Source organism: Lagenorhynchus albirostris, chromosome 2, assembly GCF_949774975.1.
Source record: "Lagenorhynchus albirostris chromosome 2, mLagAlb1.1, whole genome shotgun sequence".
Lineage (NCBI taxonomy): Eukaryota > Metazoa > Chordata > Mammalia > Artiodactyla > Delphinidae > Lagenorhynchus > Lagenorhynchus albirostris.
In genome coordinates, this window is record NC_083096.1 from 156,038,348 (window position 1) to 156,047,766 (window position 9,419).

Sequence of the window (9,419 nt, forward strand, 5' to 3'; positions counted from 1 at the left end):
TTTTATGAATGTATTATAATGTTATATTTTACATGTATTTTTTTAAGTCATCATGTTTTTCTACCTGTAAGGATAATACATTCTGGCTGTGAAAGATTGAAGTATTACAGAAAGTGAAAAATGCACAATGTCCACCTACCAGATACGTAATCATTTTTAATAATGTGGTGTATATTCTTCCAGGAATTTTTTTTTCTTCCAGAAATTTAAAAAAATCTATTCTATCACATATATAATAATTGTAAATAACTTAACTCAAGACATTTGGGTATCAGGTCTTATGATGTGCTGTGGGTACAGAGGTGAAGGAGAGCCCTGAAAAGATTTATAGTTAAACCAGGGAAAGATTTAAACCAGTGTTTCTCAAGTTTGAAAATGTATGTAAATCACTGGTATCTGGTTAAAATTTAGATTCCCATTCTGTAGGTCCTGGGGTGGGGCCCTGGACTCTGCATTTCTAACGAGGTCCCAGGTGATGCTGATGGTCCAAGGACCAGCCTTGAAGTGGAGAGATTTAAACTGTAAGATAATAATGCTGTATTTGACAGAATTCCATGAGAGAATAGAGGTGACAGCCAACTGCTTGTGGGACTACTTCGTGGTGACTGTGACATCTGAGTCAGGCCTTGAGGCTCAGAAAGGAGTGCAGGGTGCTGCACGTACAGGGACAGTCTAAGCAAAGGCAGTATTTGAGAAAGAATGGAAGCTGATACCTCCTGGAAGTGTGTGGGCATTGTGCTTGTGGCTTATACCCCCTAGAACTGGAAGCATTAACAGTTGACTATAGCAAGTCACTGGAGTTCACAGGGGGACGGAAGAGTGGCAGGAAATGGGTCTGTAAAGGTGAACTGGAATGAATTTGTGAATGCCATGATCAAGAGTATGTATTTTGCAAATGGGAGTTGCTTGCTTGTTTGTGTGTGTGTGTGTGTGTGTGTGTGTGTGTGTGTGTATAAAAATGAGCTTTTTAAACCTCCCTTATTGAAGCAAGTAATCATGACCGAATAGACACAAGTATGTTTAAGGTGCTAAGTAAAAACTATGTATTATTTAAGTATAATTTTTCCTTCTTAGCTTTTTTCTTCTGCTGTTAAATTGCTATCCTAATTTTCCATTTTATTTATTTTCCTTATTTTTTTGGTTGCGTTGGGCCTTAGTTGCGGTACTCGGGGTCTTTGTTGAGGTGTACAGGATCTTTTTGTTGTGGCTTGGGCTCTTCATTGCAGCGCATGGGCTTCTCTCTCTAGTTGTGCGTGGGTTCCAGAGCACGTGCTCTCTGTAGTTTGTGGCTCATGGGCTCTCGTTGAGGTGCACGAGCTCAGTAGTTGCAGCATGCAGGCTTAGGTGCCCCGCGGCATGTAGGTTCCCCGACCAGGGATCGAGCCTGCGTCCCCTGCAGTGGAAGGTGGATTCTTTACCACTGGACTACCAGGGGAGTCCCTCTAATTGTCCTTTTTAAATTTACAATTAATTTGGTTTATTTTCTGAGTAAGTGATACTTTCACATTGTACAAAATTTATAGGGTGCAAGTGCATATTCAGTGAAAAGTTCCCCGTTAGTCAGTCCCGCTCCCTGGATGCAGCCAATGTTAAATGTTTCCAGTGTGTCCTTCCAAAAATATTCTTTGCCTCTATGAGTGCAGGGGTGGTTACCCTCCAAGAGAGCCCCATAGACCCCAATGATCCATGCCCTTGTATACTCCCCTCCCCTTCAGTGTGGGCTGACCTGACAGATTCGCTTCTGATGAATAGAAGACAGTGGTAGTGGTGGTCATTTCTGGAACTAGGTTATGAGGAAAGACTGGCTTCCATGGTGGGTGCTGTCCCTTGCTCTCCTGGGGAAGTCGTCTGTGAGGCAGCCCTGTGGAGAGCTTACGTGAGAGCCTGATGCCTGCCAGCAACCCCGAGTGAACTTGGGAGCAGACCCTCTTCCCGAGCTGAGCCTTCAGATGAGACCACAGCCCCAGCTAACAGCTTGACTACAACCTCATGAGGACCTAAGCCGAAGGCAACCTAGCTCCGCCAGCCCGGATTCCTGACCCATGGAAACAGATAATAAATGTTTGTCTTAAGTCATTAAGTTTTGGGGTAATTTGTTACACAATGATAGGTGACTAATGCAAGAAGCAGATATTTTTATATTCTCTGTAACTTCATACAAATAGTAGCATGCTGTGTATCCAGTTTTGCACCTCGTGTTTTCCACCTACTGTATCTTAGAGATCATTCCATACGAACACGTAAAGAGCTTTCTTAATGTTTTCTAAAAACAGTTGCATAGTTTTCTGTTGTGTGGGTATAACATAATTTATTTAGCCCCTTACTGATGGCCATTTAGGTTGTTTCCAAAGTCTTGACACTTGTTAGGTTTTGGTAGCCCTCCCTGTCACTGCCACCCCTGCTCATGGTTTTTTCCTTGGAATTTTCAGTTAGTTAATACCACCCCATGCACTCACCCCCAATAAAAAAAGAATTCTGTTGGTATTTTTACTGGAATCGTATTAAATTTATAAACTAATTTAGAGAGAATCATCATAGTGGGAATCCTTCTTGCTCTCCTTTAAGCATGCCACTGGCTCATGGGTTGAGATATTAAATGTGAGTTTTTTTCTCTGTTTCCCTCAGGTGGGGAAATAGACTCTTGGTGCTCAGAACCCTCTTCCCTGTCTGTGAGACAATCTGTTGGGACGGAATGAAGAATTTGTGTTTCTTTCCTGTCTCTACCCCATCCACATTTAGAATGGACCTCAGAATTCTTCTCTCAGGCAGAGTAGAGGGTTTTCAAAGCCAGTGGGACCCTAGGCTCTGAAGAAAAGAACTTCTCCCTGCCTAGGGAGAATCCAGGCTGTGTGGTCTCTCTGACTTTAATCAGGATGATGGCGGCCAGGGACCATCTCCAGCTTGTTCAAGCATTGGGTTGTTTGTAATTCTTTCTCCCTGTGAGAAGGTGGGGAGAGCGCACATTTGGAGGAGCAGATTCAGGGATATGGGGAAGGAGCTAGTGTGTTGATAGCCAACTCTGGGGAAACCTTGCTGAATTCAAGTGACCCAGACCTGGGTCCAAGTCTCAGGTCAGCCTCTTACTAGACAGGTGATCTTGGGCGAGTTGTTTTCCTTCCTCTAAGTTTCAGCTTCTTCATCTCTACAATGAAATAATGACGTTTGTCCTTACAGAGTTGTAAGGCTCAAGTGGGAGGAGACGTGTGAGGGCTTTTGGTAAATTTATAAACATTGAAGGAGCTGAAATTCACTTGAGGTTGATTAGTCACCTACTGAGTGCACAGCTCTGGGCTGTGCCCTTTAACATGTTCCTCAACCCTTAACAAGCCGTGGAATAAGTATGCTTTGAGAAAGTTTTCTACGTGCCCACAGCTTACCAGTGGCATTGCCGGGATTCGTACCAGGGTTTTCTTGGTTCTGGTGAAAGGAGTCTTTTCCTTACACCACTGTTTCCTCTCTGCCACAGAAGGCAGAAGCTCCCTCACACCTCCTCAGCTGTGACAAGAGTTGGTTTCCCGAATACCCAGCCATGCCTGGGACGTGAGTCCTCCAAATGCGGCGGTGAGTGCAGCGCTGCCCCGGTCTGGCTTGGCAGGGGCACATGAGGCGTCCAAGGCTCAGGGCACTACAACCTTGCCAGTTACCCTCCCTTCTGATCCCATAGCCAGGAGGGTTGGAGTGCGTCCTGGGGCCGTCTGCCAGAGTCTTACACTTGTGCCCTTTATGCCAGGCGCTGGGAGGAGAAAGCCAGTCCTTCCAGGCACTCTCCCTCCTCCACATCGTTCCTGGAAGGCTCCTTCTTGGTTTCTGCCGAGTGCAAAGGAAAGTCACTTTTTCTGAGACTGGTGCCTGGTACAGCGTATGAGAGTCCCAGCCCCAGAGATTCTGATGCAGTATGTGTGGGCAGGGGTGAGGTAGCTGTATGCTTAGCAAGTACCCCCCCATTCTCTTGCAGGGTCATTCTTGAAGAAATAGCCTTAGTCCTGAGAAAAAGCAGCAGCACAGAGAGAGAGAGCTGGGTAGGCTAGCCACAAAGATTGTGCTTCTCTGGGGAAGAAACCAGACTTAATAACTTTCTCATTGCACCTCTTCTTCCCTTTTTGTGGCTTCCCAGCACCTAGCTGGTCCTCAATTCCAACGGACACCTCGGCTCTGTTCCCCCAACCCCTCTGTGCTGTTTGGAGCGGGGTAGTAGTGGCTTACGTACACGGCACCTGACAGTCTGCCACCTCCATATTCATTCATTCGGAGGCCTCCCTGTGTGCCCGGCACAGGACAAATTGCCGGTGACACAGAGATAAATAGGGGGAAGTACACAGTTGGTAGGTCCGGCAGATACGTAAGCCCATCGTGAGATGTGCTGTCATAAAGATGTGCTGGTGATGCAGTGGATGGAGAGAGACGGATCCTTTCTCTGGGCGGTTGTGGGCGGCAAGAAAAGGGAACGTAAGAGTAGGTGTCCAGCAACTTAAATTCAGCCAGAATCTTCCCTCCGGTCTCTAACGGACTGAGAGATGGCGGAGGGGGTCAGCCCGGCCCGTTTGCCCTCATGTGAGCAGGGAGCATCATCTTCCCGATTCAGACGTGCGCAGTAGTTCTTAATTTGCACAGAAAGCCCAGACCAATAAATCCACTACTCAGCTGCAGTCCCCACAGCGCGTTTATAGGCAGCAGCTGACTTTTATCAGCTCGTTTGTTCTTTCACATAAGCAGAGTTTTATGAGGGTCTCCTGAGCTGGCTCATAACGCGATGAAACGTCTGCAAAACTCAGCCATAAATCCCCGGCACCTGCCAAGCAGAGGATGCTGTTTTCCAGGCACATTTTGTCCAGCTGGCGGCTCTGTCCCCTTGCCCAGTTTGCATTTCTGCACTTGTCTCTTTAAACTTGGATTTGTTTTTCAGCTCTCTGCGGCCTCTTTAAAGGCAACTGAAAAATGAGGGGTAGGAAAAAGGAACTAGAAAGTTATGTCTGTGCTAAAAATTACGTCTGGCTTATGTTGCCCTGAAAGCTGGTTTTGATCCCACTGCTGAAACAGAGATCAGGCTTCCCAGCCACACGAACCCCAGGGCCAGGGACTGAAGGACAGTGCCAACTGAGTCCGCTGTTAATACTTTGATTCTTTTCTGGGCCATCACCCTTTGTACTTGCCAAAGACCCGAATCCTCAGTTGTCAGTTCCGTAAATTAAAGGAGCAGCTCCAGAGGCCTTTTCCCCAGATGGTCTCCAAGCATGACATCTTTTCCCAGCATTTCGAGAGCTCCCCCAACACAGAGAGGAAATTTAAATGCCCTCCCTCCTCCAAATAAGGCAAGACCTGGCCTCTCTGAGGATGCTGGCTGGCAGAGGCGGACTGGTTCCTTGGGAAGGCTACAAACGCCTCAGCAAAGCAGGTTGTCTGTCTAGGAAATGCTATGTGGCCCAAGGCTGTGCTCTCAGAATCATTCACCTCTCTGTTTGCAGGGTCTCTTGGTTTTGGTCAGGCGACCACTACGCCCGAAGAAGACCCCTGGGGCTGCCCTTCACGTGGCCTCATCTCTTACTCACTTTCCCTAGACCCCACTTCAGGGCAGCTTCCTGGGCGTGTGACCCGTGCTTATAAGGGTCCCCCAGCTCAGCCTAAGGCTCTGCTGTCACCCTCTTGAAACTTTTAATAGTTTTTGAACAAAAGGCTGGATTTTCATTTTGCATGGGGCCGTGCGAATTACGTTGCCAGCCCTGCCCCACCTCCCTCTGGTCCTGCTGTAAGGAGCTGCCCCAGGTCTGTGGACAGACCCTCTCTCTCCTCCCAAGTCCAAGTCCGAGACTGTGGAGAGCAGGTTCCTTGCCTGTCCACGAGGAATCTGGCCTTGCCCCCCTCCCCAGGGCTCCCGTTATCCAGTCTTCCGGTTTCAGCCACTTCCTATCACGTGACAGCATCTCGAAAAGCCCTGAAGAGGCCTCTTCCAATCCTAACTCATTGAGTGTCGTCACCTGCTCCTGGCCCTTCATCACCTTCACCTTCACCAGAAAAGACTTTGGTTAATGCACTCTGCTAGGAGGAAGCTGCCTGCTCTGCTGGAGGGACTGAAGCCTCTGCTAGAAAAAAACAGCTGCTAATCCCCATCCCCGCCCCAAAGGCAAGACACAGTTCCCTGCACGGGAGGAGGAACCCACCTTCTTTCTCCAAGCCCAGCTGGGACACCATCTACTCTGTGATGTCTTCTCTTATTCCCCTACTAAGAACAACCCTTCCTTTTCCAGCATGTCCCTTGTATCTCTATCACGTCATTTTTTGTATCCATCCTTACACCCCTACTGGCCCAGCAAGGTGCTCAGCACCTCTGGGGACTGAACCGAGTGGCAGAAATGCTGCAGAGATTTTGCAGCTGCCCGGCTCAGAGAAGGTGGACTTGCCCCACCTGGTGGGGTTGTGCGGGGTCAGGGGGCTTGTCCTTGGCAGAGCTGACCGGCCACCGGTGGCCGTGGCCTCCCCTAAAGCCATGGTGTCCTGGAAAGATCACGAGCTTCGGCAGAATCCTGGCTGTACCACCTAGGACTGTAGGGCCTTGGCTTTACCTCTCTTCCTGTGAAATGAGGACAATACCTGACTCACCGGACTATTAGGAAAATTAAGTGAGCTAATTTATTCAAAGCATAGAGGATAAGGCCCAGCGCACAGTAGGTTCTTAGTAACTGTTTTATGCTGCCCTCCTCCACCCTCTGGAGGACTTAAAGCTGAGGCCTTTCCTCCTTTGTCAGGTATCAGCTGGGCTGAGGGTATTGTCCCTGGCTACCTGTGTCTGGGAGCTGGGCTGGTGACAGAAGTGAAACAAGGCAGGAGCGGACCCCCCACCCCAATGACGAAGAGCCTCAGGCCAGGCAAGGCAAAACCTCCTCCCTTCCCCAGCCCTGCCTGGCTTGGCTTCCCAGATCCACCCGGCATTGCCACACCAGCGGAAATGGTGGTTGCCTTATGATGGTTGCTGTCCCAGCCAAACCCCAGGACTCTGGCGACAGCCCTGAATGGGCCTGGCCACCACATCAAGGACAGAGCTCCACCCTCTTTCCTGCACCCCCTCCCACCTCAGGCTTCCCAGCCTCTTTCCTCCCCAGAGAACCCAGGGTGGAACCTCTCCCTGGGGCCGGGGTCGGCCACAGGCCCCTGTAGCAGCTGCTGCCGTGAGGTGGAGAAGGTTCTGGATGGGGAATCAGGACATCCGCCACTCGCCCCTGTGGGACCTGAGCAGGTGACCCGACCTCTCTGGACCCCGGTGTCTTCATCCAAAAAGCAAAAACAAAGCAGGATAGTAAACAAAAGTTTCAACGTCACAAGAATTCTGCTGCAAGAATTAAATGGGCTAATAAATGTAAAAGAGCTTCAAATCACATACACAGAGAAGTAGTGTTCCTCTGAGAAGCAGCGGGGTGTGACGGAGAGAAGGGGGATTTGGGAGTCCCATGAGAATTATACCATAATCACTCTCTACTGAGCAGTTTCTCTGCTTCGGGCTTACGTCTAGTGCTTTTAGATCCGTTACAACCGCCCTGTGGGGTAGATTTATTCCCCCGGTTTACAGATGAGTCTGGTTTAGGAGGCTCAGGTGACTTGGCTCTCCAAGGTCACATAGCTGGTCTGGGATTTAATCCTTGAGGAGCTCCAGCGTTCCTGTCTACTACATAGCCATCCAAGGCAGCCCTGGCCAGTGTCCTCAGCCAGTCAGCAAGACTCCTCTGTGCCTTGGTTCCCTCCCCTGTGCGGTGGAGGAGAGGAAGTGAGCCCAGGAGCGGAGTGTGGCTGTCACAGTGCAGGGCGGGTGGGATGGTGGCTGACTCTACCCACAGCAGTGGTTCCCAGCAAGGCCTGCGATCCGCCCGTCACAGGCAGGGCTTCTGGGGACCACTCAGTGAGGGAAGCCTGGCTCAGGTAGGAGCATAAGGCTGTGTCATTTCCCGGCTACGCTTGGCAACTCCTCAGAGGCAAGGCTGGCGGATGTGAGACACCCCACTGCCCAGGGCAATCTGGGACCTGCCTCATTTCTGTCTCCATCCACTGAAGTCTCCATCATGCTCCACGAGTCACCCAAGCAGCAGAAGTCCACACCACTGTGTGGGGGAAAGTGCACCCAGTGAGCCAGCCTCGTAGACCAGTTTGTGGGAATAACCAGCACCTCCTGTGCAAGCCGTGGACCCCAGCACACTGATCCAAGGCCCAGGGTCTGAGGAGGGCACTTATTTCTGGCTGAGGATCCCAGCCTAGTAGCATCCTCTATCCAGTCCCCCTCGCCCTGGCTGCCTGGCCCAGCAGGAGACAGGCAAGATGTGGAGCGGCCATCATTTAGACCCTGTGTAACTCTGAACAAACAAGGAATAAACAGTCTCTCCCTTGGTGAGGACTGAAGGATTGAGACCAGTGGTTCTTATTCTTGGCTGCAATGGGAGTCACTGGGGGAGCTTTGTAAAGCACCAATGCCTGTGTCCACCCCCAGATTCTGGTTTAATTGGCTGGGATGCAGGCATTTTGAAAGCACCCCCTCCCTGTGACTTTGATATGCAGCAAAGGTAGAGAACAACTGCGTTGATACAACTCATTCATTGAAGAACCTTGCTTTTGAATGTGGCTCTGCTAGGCTCCAAGGTGAGCAAGAGTCTGGGCCTCTGCCCTCACGGGGCCTGTATTCTAGTGGGGAGACAAAATAAGCAGCAAGGAAGTGGGTACTTGCAGATGGGAATAAATGCTGTAAGGGACATGGAGCAGTAATGCAGTGAAAGAGATGGGTATTAGCTGCGGCTGCAGTTCTCAAAGTGTCGTCTGGGGACTCTGAGGCCCTTCAGGGGATCTACAAGGTGGAAACGTTTTATAACATAGTGGTCCCTTGGTATCCGTGGGGGATTGTTTCCGGAACCCACGAGGGTACCAGAATCCACAGGTACTCAAGTCCCTTATATAAAACGGCATAGTTTTTGCATATAACCTACACACATCCTCACGTATGTACGCTTTAAATCATCTCTAGATTACTTATAATACCTAATACAACGTAAATGCTATGTAAGTAGTTGCCAGCATGGCAAATTCAAGTTTTGCTTTTTGGAAGCTTCTGGCTTTTTTTTTCCAAATATTTTTGATCCTTGGTTGGTTGAGTTTGCAGATGCAGAACCGTGGATACGGAGGGCTAACTGTACTAAGACACTGTTTGCCTCTTCTATTCTCATTCTCTCACAAGTGTACAGGGGAGTTTTCAGGTGCCCTGTGTTGTGTAATGACATCCTTACTCTGACAGCTAACGAGGCGTGTGCTTGTGTGTTCCAGTGTTTTAAAACATTCTCAGATTTAATGTCTATTTTGGCAAATGTTGATAGATACAAGCCATATGAACCCCAGCAGAAGCTCTCTGGGGTCCTCAATTTTTAAGAATGTAATAGAGTCATGAGACCAAA